The 27,175-nt window shown below is 37.7% G+C and overlaps 1 pseudogene; it reads left to right on the forward strand.

Moving 5' to 3' along the window:
* LOC122050478 lies at nt 1-26,887 on the forward strand (annotated as a pseudogene).
* Nucleotides 26,888-27,175: the final 288 nt, after the last annotated feature.

Genomic DNA, 27,175 nt, shown 5'->3' on the forward strand with positions numbered 1-27,175 from the left:
ATGTACTTCATCACCTTCTCCAGACCATGCGACGACAACACTAGAATCCTAGCTCACAGAAGAAGAAGTGATGCCACCTCTCTTAAGATCATTAAACACAAAATAGGTGGAGGAGGTGAGGCAGTAGCCACCTCTCGAGCAGTCAGCACTCACGGCCTCCTTATCGCCAGCCTCCTCATTAGCGGCCCCCTTGTTGGTGATAGAAGAAGATCATGATATGTTGTGGAGAGGAAAGGAGAAGCCACGAAGAGGGTAAGTTTAGGTTAACAAAAGAATGAAAAGGGTCAGCGTGGGATCGCAATAAGATAGGGACATCGCTAAAATTTTGAGTGCGAGGAGGAAATTTTAAACATGGTCCAAAAAAATACTAAAACACAATAGTTTTAGAAAATGATGGTAAAAAACATTGTTGATTAAAAAAATATTAAAAGGCATCCGTTATAATTTCAATGACAATGATTTATAACCATTGTCTTATTATCACAATGATAATGGTTTATGCACCATTGTTCCAAGCATTATAAAAATATTTTTATTGATAATGGTTCATTATACCATTATTCCAACTATTATTAAGATTGTATTTTGGGGTAACTATTAGATCAAAGATAATAGTTTTGTCAAAAAACATTGTCTTTTGCCAAATTTACAACAGTATTTTCTAAAATGGTTATCTTTGCAGTGTTGTCTTTTAGCAATTTTGTTATAGTGGATGCTGGATTAAATGATCCATCAACTATAAGGAAACATTTGTAGGTTTCAATCCAATGATATTAGTATTAACTCTAAAAGTCAATTATGAAATGATTGACACATCCGAATTACACTCATTGAGTTAGACTCAAATGAATCCAACCATATGGATTCAGTCTAATCTGAATTATACTTGAGTTAGACTCAAGTGAATTCATTCACTAAAGAGGATTAATGGAGATTAATGAAACATTAAAAGAGTTCATTTTAAAATTGATTATTCATTCAATTTCAAAAATTGAATTCAAGAATGAAGATTTCTAAAATGGCCTTAATGGAGTGTTAATGCTCATTAAGTCTCATTAAGTGAATTAATGCTCATTAAGTATTTTCATTTTCATTTTCGAAATGGGGATTCATTCTTCTTCTTCTCTCCTCTTTCTTTGGCTGAAACTTACTAGAGAGTTGCTAGCACAACCTTAAGTGTTGGCCTTCTTCATTTTCTTATGTTCATGTGGATACCAGAAGAGAGATGGACATGTAATCGTGATAAGATCCTTGTTGTTGGGAGATCACGTTCACGCTTCAAAGGTAGAACTCTTTCTCATAAAACATAGTATATGTTATTCTTCCTCCGTCGTATGGATCTTTTGAAAGAATCTAGTAAGTTTTTCCGCTGCGCTTTCATCATGTTTAGCGCGCTTGTCACGCCCCAGAGGAGTGTCTGTCAGACAAAAATCCGGCAGCATCTCACTTGTATCGGTGACAATATGAAGCAATAAATACACATAACACATCTAAATAACCATCATCCTACATGGCTGGGATAAAAATAGAAACAACACAACCACACAGTTTAATATACACAGCCTACCCGGATGGACATAAGGGAATACAACAACCATGCAATTAATATTTAGCCCACGCGGCTATATCAAAAACACAGCGGAAAAAAAATGAAGAGAAAACCTACAATCCACAAGTAAAGTTTACTAGCCAATTAGGCTTACACGACCATAAGATCACGAAAGCAAAACACCATGAATCAAACTCCAAACACAGACCAATTCATACAATATTAAAACCGTTGTATACTAAAAATACAAGTAAAGCGGAGATAAAATCGATATAACGCAGGACCCAAGACTGGCAGCCGGCATCTCTCCAAGCATCCGTGACTCATCTACCTGTTACCTGGCGAAAGAAAAACTATTTTGTGGGGTGGTGAGTATTGGAACTCAGCGGGTAAGAGAAAGATAGTGCATGAACATAAAATACAATTAGAAAGTGAGCCAAGAGTATATAGTCTCATAAAGGAAATAGAAGATACTTAAATAGAACCATAATAAATGCTCATACCTGAAACCATATTCTATGCTAGATATAGAAGTTCAGAGGTAGTACTAATCTGCTACAGTACTGCTCATAACTACAGAGGAAATATGTAAGGTATATACAAACTTCCAATAGATAAGTCAGTCTAAACACCCAGAACAGACATATATATATCTCAACATATATAAGCATATCAACATAAGTCAGCTACAGTAGCATAAGCTAGCAACAACAGCAGCAGCCAAAGCAAGTATAATAACAGCGTAGGCACAGATGGTCACCCCGCCCACCTCTCTGCACCACGACCCCTGTATGGTCGAGAGGCCAGATCGATGACAACTGTACCACCCAAAGGTCGCCACTCTCTCAAGTGACCGGATGGGCAGGTGCTGAGTTGCTAACTAGCTACACAACGAAGGGGGTCCCTGCTGCTCACAACTCCAAATACCACCAACTGTAAGTGGCGGAGTGCGGCACGACAGGACAAGCAACATCAACTCCAGCTACCACTCTGTCGAGTGGCCGAGGATGCGGCCCTGGTCAACGACTCTCTCGACCGTAAGGGAGAATTGATCGTTGACATGTTTGCCATGATATGATGCACCAAATGCAACAGTCATCATATATATCTATATAAATAAGAATCAGGTATGCTATAGGAAGCCAGCATTCTCAATACAAAACATAACTAAACAACAATCAAAATATGCAACACATGGTATCTAGTATCTGCTAAATATCATAGATGACAACAAGCGACTGTATGGATATAGAAACGAATAACTCAAAAGTTTGAGTGGAAGTATCAAGCGCAAGTAAATAAGAGTGGAGTCAAGGTAAAACAGTCCTTATCTAAACATAGCTCATGCACTAAGTTCAAAGAACTAAAGAGACAAAGTAAGAAGTACCCGCCTTTATCTGCCGATCGTGATAAATAATCTCACGTCGATACGCTCATCTCAAATCAACATCCTGCAAATCACATAGCATGCACAGTATAGCTAAGATTTATCATAAACTAAATAGTTAATCATAATCCTAATTCGATTAAGAATCTACATTTTAATCCCATTTAATGCTCCAACATTTCTTTCACAACTAATCTCCTTATGAATTAATCCAATTCAATTAGTTAACGATTCTAGTTAACATACTCTAATTATCCAATCAAGACATGAAACTGACAATCCAACTAATCCATTAGCTCTTATCACTATAATTGATTATCCTACCAATAAGAATGAGCTAACAATCCAACTATTGATCATACACATGCTACTATCAATCATGAACATGGATAACAAATAAATCAAAACAATCTTCTATTAATACACCCAATGATCCAAAACAAATCTATCATGATCAATTGTCAACCACCCCAACCTGATAACAAAACTCCATTTATAAATTCCCAATCAATCCGAGGTTATCAATGAGATGTAGATTAATTAACTAATTAATCTATTCAGGTTTAGTTCGTTACCTAAATCAAACATCGAGCTTCCTCTATGGTGGCAACCCATGATGATCAGCTTCGATACCCATTAGGACTAGCTGCTAGTGAAGCTACTGTGGCCCGAGCAAGGCTGCAAAAACCCATGGCCAAAGCAAGGCTTATGTTCACAACTTCCTCTCCGGCTGGAACCTAGGTCCAACGGCTGTGGAGACCAGCGAAGACGAGATCGACGGTGGCATTTTGACATCAAAGCACGAGGGGGGGGAGGAGCAACCGGCTTGACGTTCACCCCCAACATAGGGTTCGGCTGACGTCGGGATGAGCAACACCGACACAATCGGGTGTTGAGGTTGTTGTGGTGCTCGTGTGAGGGCAAGGGGAGGAGAGAGTCCGGCGGAGGAGGAGAGATTGACGGATGAAGAGCGTCGATCGGATGAGGGCGAACCGTGGCGGCGGCGGTGATCTCTCGTGCTAAGGGCAGGCGGCGATTGGGTGAGGAAACCGCGAGGTGGTGCTCGTGTAAGGAGGAGAAGCCGGTGGCCGTGGCTCGGCGGCTGTGGCCCGACGGAGAAGAGAGGTTGGTGGTGGGTTTGGGGAGACAAGGGTCGTGAGAGGGAGAGGCTCGAGAGAGGTGAGGATATCGACGGTGGTTTTGGCGCAAAAGGGGATCGGCCGCGTGAGTGAGGGGGACGACGCATTACTTAGGGTTTAATAATCAAAAATCTAACTTTATCTCAATCAACTCCTCCTTTAAATAGGGTATTTTAAAACAGGATTTAAATCCTACTCGTTGATCCCTATAAAATCTAAAATTTCTCATTTAAAAATCTAGAAAAATTCCATAATTTTCTAAAATTCACACGAACTCATTTCTGGATAAATTATCTTACCAATATATTTATTTTCCTTATAATAATTCCATATTATCAAATTCCAAGTTTTTACATCCTTATTTATATTTTTTTTTATATTACATTCTCCCTCACTAATAAAAATTTGGTCCCCAAATTTACCACTACCAACTATAATCAAGAAGTAGTACATAAACTCATCTCTAAGTATACTGAAATAAACTTTCTCACCTTCAGTGATGGCTCTGTGGATTATGAGCTCATCCTGCTTCTGTTATTCCCACACTGCTTCCTAACAGACTGTGGGTAACATCTACTAAACATAACCGGTCTCCACTACTTTCTTCGAAATCCATATCCATTATCAACCGATCCTCCAACATCAATATAGTGCGCTCATACTGTCCATCTGTCTGAGGGTATAAATCTATACTAAAGCGAAATTCCGAACGCACAATCTGCTATAATCACGGTCGGAACCATGATGTAAAATCGCATATCTTCATCCGACACAATCCTCAGAGACATACCATAATGTCCGGTAATCTCTCCACATATTACTCTCTATACTTCATAATAATTATCCTTTCTATTTGTCTGAAAATGATCCCTATTCCTTGACAAAATCCAACGAGAATTATAAATTTACTCACCTAGGTATCACACTTAATTTGCAACCAAGGTTTTACTAACGAAGAACAGACAAGCCCTTCACTAAAGATTGGACTTTAAAAGATGACGGCATAACCAACAAAAATAAGAGTTCAAACTGAGAAGAAACAACCTCAATTAAAAAAATTGAAATAGTTTACTAATCCATAGCTCATTAACATATAGAGACATAGCACTTCTAGAGTATCAATAACACAGAAAATACCTACCAAAATATGAAGGAAATACTACCAATTTGAAAACAAATTAAACTCATTATACTTGAACCAAAATAGAAGACTCTGCAACCTAATCAAAAATACCCAATCAAACACTAACAAAACTCCACTATAATTCACATTCATTCCCCTTCCATCTAAGACTTTAGAAACCTTGGATTCCTTACTGACGTCACCAATTCGCAGATTAATCCTTTGGTTTACTAGCTAGCTCAATGTGGTAGCAGAGAATAAAACACAAGTCAAGAGTTCGGCACTTTGGCTAAATCAACTATTTTGGTCAAGAAATCCCCAAATCTCTAGCAGCGTTTGATGGATCTAATCAATGGCTGACCCAACAAGTCACATATGGTATAAACAACTAAGTACATATGCTACAAACAACCAGTCAAGTACTAATAAATATGTACGATGACAATATACAAACATACCTCCTATAGCTTGGAGATGTCCTGCCACTGCCTGATCCCAAAACTCGAGAGTCACATCGAGAGATCAACTTACAAAGGGAAAACAAAACAATCGGAACACCGAAAATCATAGATCGAAACAAGATCGAAATAAAAAAAAAACACAAATCTAACATTTGACTCGAACCATACTCTGATACCATAAAATTGTCACGCCCCAGAGGAGTCTCTGTCAGACAAAAATCCGGCAACATCTCCCCTGTGTCGGTGACAATATGAAGCAATAAATACGCATAACACATCTATATAACCATCAGCCTACATGGCTGGGATAAAAATAGAAATAACACAACCACGCAGTTTAATATACACAGCCTACCCGGCTGGACATAAGGGAATACAACAACCATGCAGTTAATATTTAGCCCACTCGGCTATATCAGAAACACAGCGGAAAAAAATGAAGAGAAAACCTACAAACCACAAGTAAAGTTTACTAGCCAATTAGGCTTACACAACCATAAGATCACAAAAGCAAAACACCATGAATCAAACTCCAAACACAGACCAGTTCATACAATATTAAAACCATTGTATACTAAAAATACAAGTAAAGCGGAGATAAAACCGATATAACGCAGGACCCAGGACTGGCAGCTGGCATCTCTCCAAGCATTCGTGACTCATCTACCTGTTACCTGGCGAAAAAAAAGCTATTTTGTGGGGTGGTGAGTATTGGAACTCAGCGGGTAAGAGAAAGATAGTGCATGAACATAAAATACAATTAGAAAGTGAGCCAAGAGTATACAGTCTCATAAAAGAAATAGCAGATACTTAAATAGAACCATAATAAATGCTCATATCTGAAACCATATCCTATGCTAGATATAGAAGTTCAGAGGTAGTACTAATCTGCTACAGTACTACTCATAACTACAGAGGAAATATGTAAGGTATATACAAACTTCCAATAGGTAAGTCAGTCTAAACAACCACAACAGACATATATATATCTCAACATATATAAGCATATCAATATAAGTCAGTAACAGTAGCATAAGCTAGCAACAACAACATGAGTAAGCAACAACAGCATATGCAAACAGCAGTAACCAAAGCAAGTATAATAATAGCGTATGCACGGATGGTCACCCCGCCCACCTCTCTGCACCACGACCCCTGTATGATCGAGAGGCCGGATCGATGACAACTGTACCACCCAAAGGCTACCACTCTCTCGAGTGACAGGATGGACAGGTGCTGAGTAGCTAACTAGCTACACAGTGAAGGGGGTCCCTGCTGCTTGCAACTCCAGCTACCACCAACTGCAAGTGGCGGAGTGCGGCACGATAGGACAAGCGACATCAACTCCAGCTACCACTCTGTCGAGTGGCCGAGGATGCGGCCCTGGTCAACGACTCTCTCGACTGTAAGGGAGAATTGATCCTTGACATGTTTGCCATGATATGATGCACCAAATGCAACAGTCATCATATATATCTATATAAATAAGAATCAGGTATGCTACAGGAAGCCAGCATGCTCAATACAAAACATAACTAAACAACAATCAAAATATGCAACACATGGTATCTAGTATCTGCTAAATATCATAGATGACAAGAAGAGACTGTATGGATATAGAAATGAATAACTCAAAGGTTTGAGTGGAAGTATCAAGCGCAAGTAAATAAGAGTGGAGTCAAGGTAAAACAGTCCTTATCTAAACATAGCTCATGCACTAAGTTCAAAGAACTAAAGAGACAAAGTAAGAAGTACTTGCCTTTATCTGCCGATCGTGATAAATAAGCTCACGTCGATACGCTCATCTCAAATCAACATCCTGCAAATCACATAGCATACACAGTATAGCTAAGATTTATCATAAACTAAATAGTTAATCATAATCCTAATCTGATTAAGAATCTACATTTTAATCTCATTTAATGCTCCAACATTTCTTTCACAACTAATCTCCTTATGAATTAATCCAATTCAATTAGTTAATGATTCTAGTTAACATACTCTAATTATCCAATCAAGACATGAAACTAACAATCCAACTAATCCATTAGCTCTTATCACTATAATTGATTATCCTACCAATAAGAATGAGCTAACAATCCAACTATTGATCATACACATGCTACTATCAATCATGAACATGGATAACAAATAAATCAAAATAATCTTCTATTAATACACCCAATGATCCAAAACAAATCTATCATGATCAATTGTCAACCACCCCAACCTGATAACAAAACTCCATTTATAAATTCCCAAGCAATCCGAGGTTATCAATGAGATGTAGATTAATTAACTAATTAATCTATTCAGGTTTAGATCGTTACCTAAATCAAACATCGAGCTTTCTCTACGGTGGCAACCCATGATGATCAGCTTCGATACCCATCAGGACAAGCTGCTGGTGAAGCTATTGTGGCCCGAGCAAGGCTGCAAAAACTCATGGCCAAAGCAAGGCTTGTGTTCACAACTTCCTCTCCGGCTGGAACCTAGGTCCAACGTCTTTGGAGACCAGCGAAGACGAGATCGACGGTGGCATTTTGATATCAAAGCACGAGGGGGGGGGGGGGGGAAGGAGCAATCGGCTTGACGTTCACCCCCAACTTAGGGTTCGGCTGACGCCGGGATGAGCAACACCGACACAATCGGGTGCTGAGGCGGTTGTGGTGCTCGTGTGAGGGCAAGGGAAGGACAGAGTCCGGCGGAGGAGGAGAGACTGACGGATGAAGAGCGGCGATCGGATGAGGGCGAACCGCGGTGGCGGCGGCGATCTCTTGTGTTGAGGGCAGGCGGTGATTGGGTGAGGAAACCGCGAGGTGGTGCTCGCGTAAGGAGGAGAAGCCGGTGGCCGTGGCTCGGCGGCTGTGGCCCGACAGAGAAGAGAGGTCGGCGGTGGGTTTGGGGAGACAAGGGTCGTGAGAGGGAGAGGCTCGAGAGAGGTGAGGATATCGGCGGTGGTTTTGGAGCAAAAGGGGATCGGCCGCGTGAGTGAGGGGGACGGCGCATTACTTAGGGTTTAATAATTGAAAACCTAACTTTATCTCAATCAACTCCTCCTTTAGATAGGATATTTTAAAACAAGCTTTAAATCCTACCCGTTGATCCCTATAAAATCTAAAACGTCTCATTTAGAAATCTAGAAAAATTCCATAATTTTCTAAAATTCACACGAACTCATTTCCGGATAAATTATCTGACCAATATATTTATTTTCCTTATAATAATTCCATATTATCAAATTCCAAGTTTTTACATCCTTATTTACATTTTTTTTATATTACAGCGCAAGATCCTAATTTAAAAGAGAGTTTAAAATTTAAATATTTCCTTTTATAGCTTTCTACAAAAGATTAAGAGAAAAGATTTGATATCTTTCCTTATTTGTAGTTAAAAGGAAGATTTTAATTTTTGATAAACTTTCCTTTTTAGTAACCATCCTCATGGTTTTAAAAGAGAGTTTTAAAATTTAAATCATTCCTTTTATAGTTTCTACAAAAGATTAAGAGAAAAGATTTGATATTTTTCCTTATTTGTTGATTGAGAGGAAGATTTTAATTTTGAGAAAACTTTCCTTATTGTAATCATCCACATGTTTTAATAGAGAGATTTTAATTTATAAAAGTTTCCTTTTATAACCAACCATTAAGGGAATTTTTTAAAGAGAACTTTTTATTTTAAAATTTCTTGAAACAAATTAGGAAGTTTTAATTTTGCATGTGTTTAAAACTTTCCTTCCTTGGAGGATTAGATATGGCCGACCACATTAATAGAGAAAAGGATTTTTAATTAGTTAAAATTTTCTTTTCAATGGCAAAGAAAATAAGGAAGTTTTTATTAAAACTTTCCTTATTCGCCAAGACCAAGGAATATAAAAAAGAGGGTAGAGGTGCCTCACCTCAAAACAAGTAGATACATCTAGTATTCCTCTCTTCTCTTCCTTGTGGTGGCCGGCCCTCCCTCTCTTCTTCCTCTTCCCCTTTTCTTCTTCCTTGGCCGGCGGCATCAACTCTCTAGGAGACCCTTGGTGGCCGAATCTTGCTTGGAGAAGAAGGAGAAAAAGGTGGCTTTGTTTCTAGCATCCCTTGGAGCTTGGCAGTGGTGGCCGAACCTCATCTTCTCTTAGAGTTCTTGTGGTGGCCAAAACTTGCTTGGAGAAGAAGGAAACTTGGGTAGATTCTTGTCTCGGTAGATCATCGCCCACATGACGTCCGAGATAAGAAGAGGAATACGACAGAAGATCGTGAGGTCTATAAGTTATAAAAGGTATAACTAGTTATTAGTTTCCGCATCATAACTAGTTCATTCTTTTAATTAGATCTTGAAATACCAAACATAAGAGGCTAATGAATCTAGGTTATCGAATTTATGTTTTCGATTTTGTGTTCCTTTTGTTTTTCGAAATTGTGATTCGATTGTTCTTTTTGGTTAAACCTAGGGTTACTATAAGAAAATTAAATATTAAATTTCATTGAAAGGCTTTGTCTAGGAAGTGGTGGATGCTCCCATACCCAAGAAGGCCTAGTGCCTCGCCATGTTTAACCTGGAAGTCAATCTCTGAAATTAATATTTAATTAAATTTGTAACATGGGTGGATTTGGATCAATAATGTTAAGCATCGTTTGCAATCCAAGTCTAAACCACTAAGAACAGATAAGTTGAATTTGGAATCAATAATATTAAGTTCTGTTTGTGATTCCAAATTTAATTTCTAAAGAACACAATAGGTTGTTAGGAATGGTTCAGGACTTGTACAAAATTTTTGTATAGGGGAACCGGTACGATATTCCCAGTAGCAACCAACAGCTGTGAGCTAGAAGAGTTTGAAGCAAGACACAGTCGCTGATTCTACAACAAAGGCAAAATATATTACTGCTTCAGTTGATCAAGAAGTTTATTTCAGAGCTTGATGTTGTTCCTAGTATAGCAAATCCAATAGACCTCTATTGTGATAATAATGGGGCTATTGTACAAGCTAAGGAACCTCACTTTGATGAGCATTCCAAACACATACTATGGCAATTCCATCTCATTTGAGAGATCATCGATAAAGGAGATGTGAGGATATACAGTGTGTCGATCGATGCTAACATTGTGGATCCTTTGACCAAGGCTTTAGCTCAAAGGAAGCATGATGGTCACACTAGGTCACTAGGTATTAGATGTTTCAGTGATTGACACTAGTGCTAGTAGGAAGTTGTTAGTATATGCCCTAAAAGCCAATTATGAGATGATTGATAAGGGCACTTTTTATATCATATTTCATTAGTTAATAAAAGGTAAAATTGGTTATTATATTTACTTCAGTTCAGTGTCAAATGAATAAGTATAATAATATCCTAGGATATTAGGTTCTAGTCTACAAGATATTAATTGGTTGAATTGATAGTGAGATATGTATATATATATATATAGAACACTATTCTAAACTATTCCTAGTCAAGCATTAATATATAAGGACAATATTAATGCGTTGAGACTAGCATGTAGGTCAATGGATGACTTAATCTCACAAGGTATGGATATGAGATATCAGATTGACACATGGGTATATATTAGAGAATATATACTAGAAAATCCACCATGAGAATATTTTATAGATTGTTATATGAGTATCATAAATATTCTCATAGTGAATATTAGTATGAATAGTTCTTAGACCTGAAGTCACTATGGTTCTCTACATAAGGAGTTGTGTACTTTGGTATCAGCAAACATCACCTGTAATAAGGTAGACTATAAAGTCGATCACTGGGTATGCAATAAGTTATGCCGATGGATGTAAGTGATATAGATGGGATTTATCCCTTCCATATGACAGAAGTGATATCTATGAGCCCCTTGATTAGTAGGACATAAGAATGCATGGTCATGCTCAAATTAGTCAATATGAGATATTGAGCTTATTTGATTGAGTGTGTCTACAAAGAGATCAAGAAACACAAATATTGATAAGAGGATAACATAGTCTATACCTCATTGATCAATCTTGATATCAAGGATAGAAGGATTAAGTCATACAAGATAATAGACGCAAAAAGGTTAGGTTAGATCTCGACATTCTTGTCACTTGGGTTGCAATATACCCTGCTAGATGTCACTCATTTCTTATGTAACTAAAATAGTTTTAGAGACATTGCCAACGTTACGAGAATCTATTGGGTCACGCACAAAGAATATATTGATTTGGAGATAGGTTCATTTTAGTATGACTAAAATATAATAAACCATTGGATGAGATTATTTTAGTGATTGACACTCAAGCTAGTGGGAGATTGTTAGTATTAGCTCTAAGAGCCAATTATGAGATAATTGACACATCTGGTTAGACACATTGAGTTAGACTCAATTGAATCCAACCATATGGATTCAGTCTAATCTGAATTAGACTTGAGTCAGACTCAAGTAAATTCATTAACTAAAGAGAATTAATGGAGATTAATGAAACATTAAAAAAGTTAATTTTGAAATTGATTATTCATTCAATTTCAAAAATTGAATTCAAGAATGAAGAATTTGAAAATGACCTTAATGAAGTGTTAGTGCTCATTAAGTCTCATTAAGTGAATTAATGCTCATTTTTTCTCATTTTCGAAATGGTGATTCATTCTTCTTCTTCTCTCCTCTTTCATTGGCTGAAACTTACTAGAGGGTTGCTAGCACAACCTTAAGTGTTGGTCTTCTCCATTTTCTTGTGTTCGTGTTGATACTAGAAGAGGCATGAACGCGTGATCGTGTTAAGATCCTTGCTATCAGGAGATCGTGTTCATGCTTCAAAGGTAGAACTCTTTCTCATAAAACTTAGTATATGTTATTCTTCCTCTTTCACATGGATCTTCTGAAAGGATCTAGTATAAGTTTTTTCACTGCACTTTCTATGTTTTTTTACACGCTAGATACTAACAAATGAGTCTAATTCTTTTAATTAATGCTTGTGGTATAAGACTCACACTAGATCCAAGATCACAAATGGTTCTATCAATGTTGACATTACCAATAGTGCAAGGTATTGAAAAGCACCTGGGATCTTTTAATTTAGAAAGTAGCCCATTCTAGATTAAAGCGCAACATTCCTTAAATAATGCCACAGTATTATGTTCCTCCAATTTCTCTTTTAAAGACAATGCATCTTTTAAGAACTTTGCATAACTTGGCATTTGCAACATCCTATTCAGTGAAATTGCCTCGGTATGAAGTTTCCCCCTGACTTCTAGAACCTTGCTCTTTTTGCAATCTGACTCACCTAACATTATCTCAAATGAAGTAAGGTGTTGATTTGAGTAGTCTAGCGAATGATCTATCCCTTTAGAAACTAACTTCTCCACTCTTTCCTTTATCTTATTGGTGGTTTGGTTCATAACCCCAATAGTTTCCTTTATTTGTTCCAAATCACTTTTTGGACTCGTTCTGTGTTGATATGCATAGATTATATATACTTTTATACATATTTTGACACATATCTACTTGTATTTCATGAGTATAATCTATGTTTATTGCACCTTATTTTATTATAATATTATATTTCTACTCTTTTTGTCGATAATCTGCTCTTTGTATGCTTTTCTGTTGACAAGATGTGCTTTTAGAGCAAAAATGGCGCTTATAGACAACTCAGAGAACAAGCGAAGAACAAAGACCATGGTTGTGTGGATTCCACACGATCGTGTCACATACCAAAGGAGGAGATGACACCGACCATGTGAACCCACACGGTCGTGCCACCCAACAAAGATGGAATAGGCCTTGGCCATGTAGATTCCACATGACCGTGCCACCAAATAGAGAAGGAGCAGACCTTGGTCGTGTGGATCCACACGACCATGTAGATTTTCCAAAGTTGAAGTTAACCTTGGCTTTGTGAATCCACACGAACATGGTATCAGACTAGAGCCTAGGCAGACCTTAGCAGTGAGCATCTCATATAGTCATGGCATAGGTCATGCCAAGTGAAAACAAAGCTGTGTTGAATCTTGGGTAGACTGTAGAATTATTTTGAAATGGCCATAACTTTACGCTTAGTTAGAGTTATGTGTTGGTGCGGGAAGCATCCGACGATCGAACCTTAGTTTTGATAATGGAAAAGAGATTCAAAGTTAAGGTTATTTATTATCTGATATGTTGAATGAGTTTGCAGGAAAGTCCTAACTGCGGTTAGGCAGGTAGAAAACCCTAAGGGAGGTAACCTTAGGTCCTAGGGGGTGGTAACCCTAGGTGGAGGAAAATCCTAAGGGGCGGTAAACTTAGGTCCTAGGGGATAGTAACCCTAGGTGGTGGAAATCCTAAGGGGGGTAAGCTTAGGTCCTAGGGAGTGGAAACCTTAGGTGGAGAAAAATCCTAGGGGGTGGTAACCCTAGGTCCTAGGGGGTGGTAACCCTAGGCGAAAAGTCCAGTCGATTTGAAGGACCGGACTGGCATTAGGTATAATCTCCTAAGTGGAGTAGGTGAGGACACGTTCCCTGGAAGATGGAACAGTAGGCATCGATTCGACCTAGGGTTTCCGGTCGAAAATCCGAAGTCAGAACCGAACAGCCCGTGACTGTCAAACTTTTATATTATTATAGTTATTGTGTGTGCTAACTTTGTTTTGCAAGATATGTGGTTGGTTTGTGGACTAACATGTTTTGCAGGGACAAAGGAGCAAGATTAGCCTCGGATGAACAGTATCCGAGGTGCCCTCATGGAGCTTGAGGCGCCTCGGGTGCAAGGCAGATGCAACGCACACAGCAGGGCGGGAGGCGCCTTGGACGGAGCTGGAGGCGCCTCAGACCAGGCTTGGAGTTTCCTTCAAGGGTGATGGAGGTGCCTTCAACCAGATAAGCTGTGACCATTTTAGTTCTGATCCGCACGGCTGACTCGGTAACCTGAGGGTGCCTCGGACAGGTTTGGAGGTACCTTCAGCAGTCTATTTAAGGGGTATTCGAGCAGCATTCTAGCATACAACATTCCAAGTGATCTTCTTTCAACCAGCTGCTAACAAGATGACCCAGAAGTGTTGTTACAAGTCCCCGACGACCCGAAACATCAATTTCGTAATTCTTTTGTCGGTATTATCTTTCTTTATTCAGCATATTGTAATTTAAATTTGTAATCTTTAACACCATTATAATTGTTGCCCAACATAAACACTCAACGAGCGTGGGCCTTGGAGTAAGAGTCGCCCTAGGCTCTGAATCAAGTAAATAACTTGTGTTCGCGATTATTTTTCTTTTAATTCCACTGCTTATTACTCGTTCATTTTCTGAATCTGAAACGCGTGAAAGCCACGAGCGCTATTCACCCCCCCTAGCGCATCTCGATCCAACAATTGGTATCAGAGCGGGGTCACTTTGATTTGGTGCAACCACCAATCAAGCATTCTTTTCGTGGTGATTTTAGTTTTTCGGAATCGATCGGAATCGGTATTCTTGTCATCTTCCGATCTAATTTTCCTTCGTAATCGGATTTGTCTTGAAGTTGGTGCAACACCACTCAAGATCGTAATTTATTTTTACTTTATACCACACTACTAATCCAGGACCAAGTCTTGGGACTCGTTTTCTGTTTGTTTTTTTGTACAAGAATTTTTACATGGCTCTTCAAGAAGGGTATAGCACCGCTCGTCCACCGCTCTTCACCGGAGATGACTTCGGTTACTAGAAGGGTCGGATGGAGGCGTATCTCCAGACTCACTTTGAAGTCTGGATGATCATCAAAACCGAGTTTAAACTACCAACTGATGGCGCCGGCAAGCCAATATCATACGAGAACTGGGACGCGACTCTTATCAAAAAGGTGGAAGCGAATGCCAAGACGACCTGGACCATCCAGTGCGGCTTATCGAACGAGGAGTTGAACCATGTCGGCCGATTCTCAAGTGCCAAGGAACTTTGGGAGAAGCTGATCGAGCTTCATGAAGGAACGTCCGACACTAAGGTAAGCAAGAGAGATTTAATATTCAATAAACTATATAATATTAAAATGCAAGAAAATGAGACGGCTAGCCAACTCTATGCCCGGATACAAGACCTACTCAACAGTCTACATGTAATCAGACAGAAGTTAGAAAACAAAGATGTAATCAGGTATTCTCTAAATGCTTTTCCGAGGAATACCTTGTGGGCATCCATGGTAGATGCTTACAAGGTTTCTAAGGACCATTCTTCAATAAAATTATATGGGTTATTTATGGAATTCGAATTACATGAATAGATTAACTTACGTCCGGCCGAGAAAGGTGTAGCTTTGGTTGCAGGTACAGGAAGAACCCGGGAAGTTAAAACAAAGCGCGGAACCAAACCGGAGTCAGAAGAAGAATCGAATTCGTACGACGACGATGACAAGCTCACAGTAGAACTCGTCAACCTGGTGAGGAAGCTCTACAGAAAGAAGAAGGGCTTCAACAAGAAGGATGTCAAAAAGGTTATCCAGTCTAAGGAGGCCCAACCAAACTCAAAGGTAAAGTTCAAGGTGACATGCTACGGATGCAACCAGAAGGGGCACATCAAGGCCAACTGCCCGAACCAAAAAGATACAAAAAAGCCAAGAAGGAAGAAGGCCCTGAAGGCGACTTGGGACGAGTCATCCTCAAAAGAGTCCGACGACGAAGAACTTGAACAGACAAGTTTTCTCGCAATAACAGCCCGGGATCAAATCAGCAAATCTGGAAGCGAGGATGAATCGAAAGATGAGTCCGAGAGAAGCCATGGATCCGTATCCGTTTTCAAATGGTCAACCCCCTCTGTAAGTACGCATCGTTTATACAATTTAATCAATTATTTAATGCATAAATTAACTAAGTCCAATATTCGGATCAAGTCGCTTCTAAAGGAGGTAACCTCCCTTAAAGAAGTGACTAGTTTCAAATCCTTGACTGAATTGGTTCAGACTGGAACCTCAACTCAAGTCCAAAAGCTTGAGGAAGAGAATTCCAGCCTAAAAATTCAAATCAAGGATTTGAAAGTTATATTGGAATGGTTTACACTGGGTTCCAATAATCATGACTTGATTCTTGGAAAACAGAAAACCATATACAATCGATCCAAACTAGGGTTTAAAGCTAAAAAGAAATACCATTCTTATTTATCGCTTATTAACCGACCAAATAGAAAGATAGTCCAAGCAAGGGTACCTAAGTCCAACTTGGTCAATCAAGTTGGACTTAGTCAATATTGGGTTCCCAAGGATCAAGTCCATTACCTTGATAGACCATATCGAGGCTATGATCCAGGGGGAGCCAATAGAAAAACTATCTTAATAAATAGATAAAATTGATTGATGATTGTTTATTTCTTTTCCGTGTATTATGCATGTTTAGATTAGGTTAGACTAAGGACCAAGGCGTAATTTACACTTGGTTAGTTAAACCTAGGGGTTTCAATAGGAAAATTAAATATATATTTTCTTTGAAAGGCTCTGCCTAGAAGTGGTGGATGATCTCATACTCAAGAAGGCCAAGTGCCACGCCATAGCCTGGGAGCCGATCTTCGAAATGTATATTTAATTAACCAATTGGAAAACCTAAGTTTAACTCAAATGTAAATTAATCCTTAAAAATAATCTAAATCAAAGATAACCATATCACAAAACTACTTAAGGTTCCTTAGTTGATAACTTAGAATCGGGTGAGATGGATCTAGGTTGAACTTGGTCCAATTTAATCAATTTAATAATTAAATTTAAATTAATCAATTCAATAATTCAATTCAATTCAATAATTCAATTCAGTTTAATCACTTTAATAATTTAATTTAATCATTTCAATAATTCAATTCAATTTATCAATTTATTAATTTAATTTAATTAATCAATTTAATAATTTAACTTAATTAATTAATTTAATAATTCAACTTAATGAATCAACTTAATAATTCAATTTAATTAATCAATAATTCAATTTAATTAATCAATTTAATAATTCAATTTAATTAATCAATTTAATAATTAACTAAAATCCAATTCAATTTAATTAAATTAACTTAACCCAATTGACTCAATTAACTTAATAAATCATCTCTCAAACACCCATAGGAATACCATGGTTGATCATCTAGACTGGGTGAGATGGAGCATTAAGATAATTTCAGTCAAACTATCTTCTAAATCCAGTAAATTGACCCAAATCAAATACTTTATGTAGGAACATAAAGATTTGGGTCAATGGATGCTAGATAGTGGATACTCCAGACACATGACTCGAGATAGACTGAAATTCACTAAGTTGAAACTCAAGAACCTAGGGTCTGTTGCGTTCGGCAACGACAGAACCCTTAAAGTAATCAGAATAGGTAACATCCAATTAAATTCCAATTTTTATATTCGAAAAGTGTTATTGGTTGAACAATTTAGTTTTAATTTACTTAGTATTAGCCAGTTATGTGACTCAGGATATTTAGTCACATTTTCAAAAGATGAATGTATAATTAAGAATATTAATAATCCTGAAATTACACTTAAGGGTATAAGGAAAAAGAATATCTATACTATAGACCTACCAACTTCCTCACTAGAGTGTTTATTAACACAACAAGAGGAAATTGAGTTGTGGCACAGGAGACTGGGTTACACTTATAATAGACTCATTTCAAGAATGAGTCAAAATGATTTAGTTAGAGGTCTGCCCAAATTAAAATTCATTGAAAATTCAATTTGTGATGCTTGTCAACAAGGTAAACAAACCAAGTCAAACCATAAGTTAACCAACCTAAATAGACCAACTTCAATACTTGAGCTCCTTCACCTAGACTTGTTTGATTCCCATGGAGCCAAGTCACTAAGCAAAAAACCAATATTGCTTAGTAATAATCGATGACTACTCAAGCAAAAAACCAAGTCTAGCTTTTGGTATAAACATTTATCTAGAAATAAGAATCACATTGGTCAAATGTCTACATTTATGATAAATGTAATTATTCAATTAATTTATATTGTAGATAACATGGTGTGTGGTGTCACACACAGAGGATCATGTTATCAGTACCTTATAAATTATAAACAGTAGCTCACGACCAAAATGGAAAGGAACAAACCATTGGAAGGTCATAGTATAATTAGGTATTAGTTTATCTTAACTATATAATTACACTAGTACACTTAGAGTGTATTGAGTAGGACCATTAGAGGTCATTTCTTTTATACTGACTTTATAAAGGAACAAAGACCTTAGTTATTATGAAAGTGTGTGCTTTTAATCCTAATATAATAACAAGCACATATATTTGATATTTATTTCTTTAATTTATCAATGGGTGAGATTTAGTTCGATAAATCAATAAGCCTGATAAGTTGGGAAATGATATCACTTATAGTGTGTGTTGTTGATTATAGAAGGAAACTGTGTCCTAGTAATCTAGGTTGAGAATGTCCCTAAGAGGAGCTCATAAGGATTGTAATGTTAAACCCTGTAGGTGGACTTAGTCCGACATGACGATGAAGTTGAGTGGTACTACTCTTGGAGCTAGATATTAATTAAGTGAGTTGTCAGTAACTTACTTAATTAGTGGACATTTGTTATCTTAAACACAGGGAGACTAACACACTCATAATAAGAAGGAGCCCAAAATGTAATTTGGGATTGGTGCGGTAGTTCAATAATAGTTCTCTAGTGGAATGAATTATTATTGATGAAATTAAGTTGTGTGTTCGGGGCGAACACGGGATGCTTAATTTCATCGGGAGACCAAAACCAATTCCTCCTCTCGGTCCCTATCGTAGCCTCTTGTATTTAGAGATTTATACCCACCACATACTCACCTTCTTACCCATCCAATGGGGTTGGCCAAGCTAGCTTGGAACCCAAGCTAGGGTCGGCCAAGACCAAGTGGATGAGCCAAGTTGGTGGCCGGCCAAAGCTTGGGTCCCAAGCTTAGGTGGCCGGCCACTAGAATATTAAAAAGGATTTTTATTAAAATTATTTCTTATGTGGATATCATGTTTTTAAAAGAGAGTTTAAAAATTAAAAATTTCCTTTTATAGCTTTCTACAAAATATTAAGAGAAGAGATTAATCTCTTTCCTTATTTGTAAATTAAAAAGGATGGTTTTAATTTTTGGTAAAAACTTTCCTTATTTGTAAATCATCTACATGTTTAAAAGAGAATTTAAAATTTGAAATCTTTCCTTATTTGTTGATTAAAAGGTGGATTTTAAATTTTTAAGAAAACTTTCCTTTTTAACCATGTTCATGATTTAAAAGAGAGTTTAAAAATTAAATATTCTCTTTTATAAGTTTCTACAAGAGATTAAGAAAAGATTTGATATCTTTCCTTATTTGTAGATTAAAAGAGATTTTAATTTTTAGAGATAACTTTCTTTTTATCCACATGTTTAAAAGAAAGATTTTAATTTATTAAATTTCCTTTTTATAAACCAATCATGAAGGGATAAAAATTATTAGAGAAATTTTATTTTTAAAAATTTCCGGAAACAAATTAGGAAGGTTTTAATTCTTGATTGAATTAAATTTCCTTTGCTTAGATTATTGTGGCCGGCCATGTTGATTAATAAAAGAGAAATTGATTTTATATCAATTAAATTTATTTTTCATGGCAAAGGAATTAAGGAAGTTTTTATTAAAATTTCCTTATTTGCCAAGACCAAGGATTATAAAAGAGGGGGTAGAGGTGCCTTCATGATGAGAACTCTATTCTATTTTTCTCTCTCTTTTTCTTCCTTGGTGTGGCCGGCCATCCTTTCCTCCTCTCTTCTCTTTGATGGCCGAACCTCATCCTTCTTGTGAAGATTCATATGGTGGCCGGATCAAGTTTAGAGAAGAAGAAGAAGGAGGAGAGAAAGAAAGCTTTGTTTCTAGCATCCCTTGGAGCATGGTGGTGGTGGCCGAACCTCTTCATCCTAGGAGAAGTTTTGATGGCCGAAACTTGCAAGGAAGAAGAAGGTGCTTGGTTGTTCTCGTCTCGGAAGATTGTTGCCCACACAACATCCAGGATTAGAAGAGGAATACGGTAGAAGATCAAGAGGTCATTAAAAGTTCACAAAGGAAGGTATAACTAATATAGTTTTCCGCATCATGTTAGTTTTATCTCCATGTAAAAATACCAAATACAAGAGCCATGCGATTCTAGTATTTCGAATTTGTTTTCGATGTTGTGTTCTTTTGTTTTTCTTTTCCTTGTGATTTGATTGTTCTTTTCGGTTGACCTAAAGTTATTTAAGGAAATTAAATATTAGCTTTCCATAAAAGGCTTTGTCTAGGCGGTGGTGGTTGTTCCCATATCCAAGGAGGCCATGTGCCTCGTCATGCAGTCCTATAAGCTAATTTTGGAAATTAATATTTAATGGAATTAATAACCTAGGTGATTTGGATCGAAAGTGTTAAGTTCCGCAGGAGATCCAAGTCTAAACCTAAAAGAACAAATAAATTAAACTTTGGATCAAACGTGTTAAGTTCCGTAGGCGATCCAAGTTTAATTTAAAAGAACACATGGTAGGTAGGAAAAGGTTCAGACCTTTGTACAAAATTTTTGTACAGTGGAACCATTAGGCTTTCCGAGTAGCAACCAACATGGGCATGCGAAGGGAACTCTTGCCCTGGTGGACAATATCGTCAACGCCTTCTTTGTCATTGACATCATTTTAATCTTCTTTTTGGCCTACCTTGATAGAACAACTTATTTGCTCGTTGACGATCCTAAGCTAATAGCATGGAAATATTTGACCAGTTGGTTTGTTCTTGATGTTGCTTCCACTATCCCTTCTGAACTTGCACGCAAATTGTTGCCTCATAAGCTCCGCTCTTATGGATTCTTCAACATGATCCAACTCTGGCATCTCAGAAGAGTTAGTGCACTATTTGCAAGGTATGCATCTTAAATAACTATGTGAATGCTTTTTGTGTTCCTTGAGGGAAGATATTATTGCCTTCCAACTAATTCCACACACTTCATTTTTCATTTACCAGACTAGAGAAAGATAGGCACTTCAACTACTTTTGGGTTCGATATGCAAAACTTATTTGTGTAAGGATCTTTATTCTTTACCATCAATTTGTGCATTCACTTACCTTTTGCAGTTGATACTTCGGCTGATACTATCATTTCATAACAATCTCATAGGTGACTCTATTTGCTGTGCACTGTGCTGGGTGCCTCTATTATCTTCTCTGCAAGGTATCATAATCCAAGCAGTACTTTGATCAGTGCTTATATGTCAGATTTCCACGAGCGAGGCTTGTGGATCCGCTATATGACCTCGATGTACTGGTCAATCACCACCCTTACAATCGTTGGTTATGGAGACTTGCATGCTGAAAATACTGGAGAGATGATTTTTGACATTTTCTACATGCTCTTTAACCTTGGACTAACAGCCTATTTAATAGGAAATATGACCAATTTGGTAGTTCATGGAACTAGCAGAACTAGAAGATATGTAAGTTTCGCAATGCAAAACTTGATCATTCCATTCAGATGGCAGCAAGTTGTACTTGCAACCAATATTTACTCTTGTTTTACTTTTATAGCATTAAAGATATGTACTGATCATTGCAGAGGAATACAATCCAAGCAGCCACGGGGTTTGCACAAAGAAATCAGCTTCCAGAACGCTTACAAGAACAAATGATCTCACATCTCAGTTTGAAGTTCAGGACTGACTCAGAAGGCCTCCAACAGCAAGAGACACTGGATGCTCTTCCCAAAGCCATCAGATCTAGCATTACTCACTATCTGTTTTACTCACTGGTTCAAAGTGTCTACTTGTTCCATGGAGTATCTAATGACCTGCTATTCCAACTGGTAATTATTAGAATTTTCTAACTCTAGATTTTGCCAGATAGAATATCACAACATAGTGCTCTCACCTCAATATCTCATCTTTTGTATATTTGAAGGTATCTGAGATGAAAGCCGAGTATTATCCACCCAGGGAAGATGTGATCTTGCAGAACGAAGCGCCTTCAGACTTTTACATACTAGTGACTGGCACAGCGGTAAAAGAGAGTTTCCACTCAAGAATTCTATTTTTTCACATAACCTAAAAAAATTACCAAGTTTTTCATCATCTCAGTGAAAATCTGGATTTTATTTTTGTTTGTTTGTTATATGAAATAAGAATACAATCCATGTAAATGTGTATTTATAAATTCTAGAAAAACTAACTAATTTAAAATTTGGGAATTAGACTAGCTGATCTTTTTGGACATAATTGTGGCACGGGTGGTGGCTATGATCTTCAATATGTTTAGTGTGTTCATAAACACTAGACTATTTATAATACAGATCATTATTTGATTGTCACTTGTCCACATCATCTTAGAGTTGTGTATGATTGCTCTATGCATCATCTTGTTTTTTTTTTCATGTTACCAAGTTGTCGCTTAGGAAAGTACCCATTATATATAGCTTTCACTCTAACTAAGTGACAATTGATCTCTATATGATTTTTTATGGTAGAAAAGAGATGGAGGTTGTTTATGGTAACTCTCTTGACATTATATAGCTTTGTTGGTCCTTTAGGAGCACATCTAAACTCGATCACTTTCTGCTTAACCTAGAGAAGCTTACATGCAGTATGTATTAATAGTGTTCTTTGCCTTTGCATTCAATCTGACTATAGTATCTCTTTTTGCTCGTTTATCAAATTAGATTGCCTCCCAAAAGGATGCAAGGGTGAGATGTAAACCTGCTATTCATAGGAGAACCTGCCCATAATTTGAACGTTACATTGATTTCCAAACAAGATTTTTTTTATTAGAGCACTCTTTCGATACACACAATTCTTTGCCTTCAAATCATCATGACTTGAATCCTTAAAGAATTGATGTCCCTGCTCTTGAAGAGTATAGTGTGAGGTAGTTCAATTTTCAGCAAGTCTTTTGCACCTTTCTATCAATCAATGGCTCCTTCTGTCTGTACATTAATTTGACATTTGAATCTGTAAGGATATCAATTGGCTTAACTTCCAATATCTCAGTTCCTTGAGCACATCAGATACATATTTTTGCAGGGAGAGGTAAATGTCTTCCTACCTATATGCTAAGAAAATATCTCAACCTGGGTTGGAAGTATAGATGAAAATAGGCTTTTAGCCTCGTGATCAATCATCACTAGTTTGATGATAGCTTACACAACAATAAGGTGAATACCCTTTTCCAGCAAGAGAGATAAGATAAAATAGTGAATGATCGAAGACATTTCTGATCATTTTAAACTGAAGGAGAGTAAAGCTAAATTTATCAAACCATTCTCTAAAAGATTGCTTTAGACATCTAGAAATTATTTCAATTTGTATATCACACTGCTCTCCTTTTAAGTATCAATTAGAAAGGGACTTTCTTTGGTTTAGATATTTTGCATTCCAAATTTAGTTTGTTGGTAGTTCTCATTGCAAAACCAGACTGAAAAGCTTTCAAAATGCTTGATTTGAAGTGTTAGAAGGATAGAGATCAGAAAAACTAGACTGGCCTCGTTAGAGCTAGAGCAGATATTTGGAAAAAAAATAAATAAATCAAAATTGCATCTTTACCATTTCCGCTCTCATTGCATTACAAGTGCAATAGGAAACCAGGTTAATCTTTTAGCATGCCCACTATCTTATAAAAAAATTTAAAAATGCAATAGGAAACCAGGTTATGATTAACTTCGTTGCAATAATTTCTGGTTTGGATTATATTACGTTCCCAGGAATGATAAATCTATCACTATATGATGTGGTTGAGATAATTGATGAATGTTTATCTTTTTAAGCATTCCAATTAGTCATCTTGTTACCTGGTGCTCTTATTGCATTTTCAACTATGATTTTTGGTCTTGGTTTACTAATATATTATTTATGTGTTTTTACAGTTTACAAATCTCAAGTACTCCAGAGTTGAAATTGATGAAGTGTGGTTCGAGTGGGCTGAATGCATGCTAGATTACATTTGAGTAGGAAAGGTATTTGATTTTTGAAAAATTTGGATGATGCATGCATTTGCATGGAATGTAAATTGCGTATATTGTCCCATGTCAATTTCTTTCTGATGGTGATATTCTAGGACTTCTGCAGCATGTATAATTCTTCTTTTTTTGTTCTTTGCTATAGTTAAGTAGACCAAATGATACTTTTGTTTGACAGATTAGAACAGTGGATGTTTTAACTCAGAAAACTAGGCATTTGAAAGTGAAAAGCAGTGAGATTAGGGAAATGAAAGGCGCAAGAAGAATGGAGCAGTATAGCAAGTTGAACAGATTCTGATTCTCATAATTTAATGTAGCCTCAGCTTGATTTTTGACTCATGATGTTCTACCTTGAAGTGTTGTTAAAAGGATGTTCTACCTTGATTCTGATATCTATTAGCTTTTGATGTAAAAAGAATGTTTGTGTATTTTATGGATACTGTTGTAAGAAGAATATTTATGTAATTTGTGAATATTTGTGTATTTTATGGATACTATTGAATGAAGAATATTTGTGCATTTTATTGGTTATTGTCGGTTTTTCACTGTTTCGGAAATCAAATTTGTACTGTTAAAAAATACGGATATTACATCAGTTTTCCACCGCTGCAAAATCGGTGTCATTAACTAATATTACATCGGTCATATACCGCTGCCAAAATTGGTGTTATTAACATATAATATTGCATCAGTTTTACACCGTTGATGAAACGGTGTCGTTAAGTGATACTACACCGGTTAATAACCGCTTCGAACACCGGTGTCGTTAAGTGATACTACACCGGTTTTAACCCGATGTCTAAAATGGCAGACCTTTTACATCGCCTTCATAGACATCGGTCAAAAATGTAATAGACACTGGTGGAAAACCGATGTCTATGAGGGTTTTTGTTGTAGTGTAACTTTGAATTTCAGCTGCCATAATAAAAAAGAGGGAGATTGTTGGTGTGGGAAGCATCCAAAGATCAAACCTTAGTTTTGATAATGGCAAAAGGGAATCAAAGTTAAGTTTAATTGTTATCTAATGAGCCTAAACAAGTTTGCAGGAAAGTCGTAACTGCGGTTAGGCAAGAGAAAAATCCTGGGGGGTGGTAACCCTAGGTCCTAGGATGTGGTAACCCTAGGTGGAGGAGAAATCCTAAGGGGGGGTAATCTTAGGTCCTAGGGGGTGATAACCCTAGATGGAGAAAAACCCTAGGGAGTGGAAACCCTAGGTCCTAGGGGGTGGTAACCCTAGGTGGAGAAAAACCCTAAGGGGCAATAACCCTAGGTCCTAGGGGTGGTAACCCTAGGCAGAAAGTCCAGTCGGTCTGGAGGACCGAACTGAAAAACAGGTATGCTCTCGTGAGTGGAGTAGGTGAGGACGCGTTCCCTGGAAGAGGGAACAGTAGGCGTCGGTTCGACCTAGAGTTTCTGGTAGGAAATTCGAAGTCAGAACCGGGTAGTCCGATGATTGTCAGACTTTATATTTATGATATTATGTACTAACTTTGTGTTGCAAGGTATTGTTTTGGACTAACCTATCTTGCAGGTACAAAGGAGCAACCTTAAGCCTTGGATGAATAGTGTCCGAGGTACCTCCATGGAGCTTGGATGCGCCTCGGGTGCAAAGGAGTAGAGCTTGTGTAATATACAAAAAAAAATGTAAATGAGGATGTAAATACTTGTAAGTTGACAATATTGAATTATTATAAGGAAAATAAATATATTGATCAGATAATTTATCCGGAAATAAGTTCGTGTGAATTTTAGAAAATTTATGGAATTTTTCTATATTTTAAATGGGACGTTTTAGATTTTATAAGGATCAGCGGGTAGGATTTAAAGTCTGTTTTAAAATACCCTATTTAAAGGAGGAGTTGATTGAGGAACCAATCTAGGGTTTAATTTAATGTTTCCTAAGTTATAAACTTATAATTGTCATGCCCTAATTCCCAATTCTCCTCTTAACCCCGCCGATCTCCTCTCCCTAGCCCTCTCTCGTGATTCTTCTCGCCCGATCGCCGGCCGCCCGCGAGTCCACCGCCGATGGAGGTTTTCTTCTCCAACGTGCCTCAGCCTACTCCTCCCCGAGTCCTCACGCAACGCCGCCTCCTTCTCGCGACACGCACAGTGATGTGCGCTCGATAGCGGTCGACCACTGTAGTAACCTCGTGACTGCCAAGACGTGCGACCGCTGCCTCTGCACGACCATCGCCTCCTCGCGGTCGCTGCCTACGCACGACAACCGTGTCCTCGCGACCGCCGAACTGTGCGACGTCCGCGTCCGCAGGACCCGACACCATCTTGTTAGCAAGTGGTTGCGGCCATCTCACAGCCACCGCCTTTGTCGCAAGCCATCACGGTCAAATGCCCTGTAGTCCTCGCGTGCTCGCGTCAAAGTAGCCTCTCCGCCGATGTGCTCCACCTCCATGGAGTGTTGTTGTGCCTTCGGTGCCCAGCGCCGCCGAATGATCCAACCACGACGACGACAAACCCATTAGTTTCGAGGAGTTCAAGGCCATGCCTGTGCTTACGTTGCTCTTGCCATCGGAATCCACGGTAACAGAAATACTAGTCAAATTAAAAGTATGCTTTTATTAATGTAGGATCTGTTGAGGAGTAGAGGTTGTCATGTTTCGATTAATTAGCAAGTTATTAACCAACTG

Source organism: Zingiber officinale, chromosome 3A (assembly GCF_018446385.1).
Source record: "Zingiber officinale cultivar Zhangliang chromosome 3A, Zo_v1.1, whole genome shotgun sequence".
NCBI classification, from domain to species: domain Eukaryota; kingdom Viridiplantae; phylum Streptophyta; class Magnoliopsida; order Zingiberales; family Zingiberaceae; genus Zingiber; species Zingiber officinale.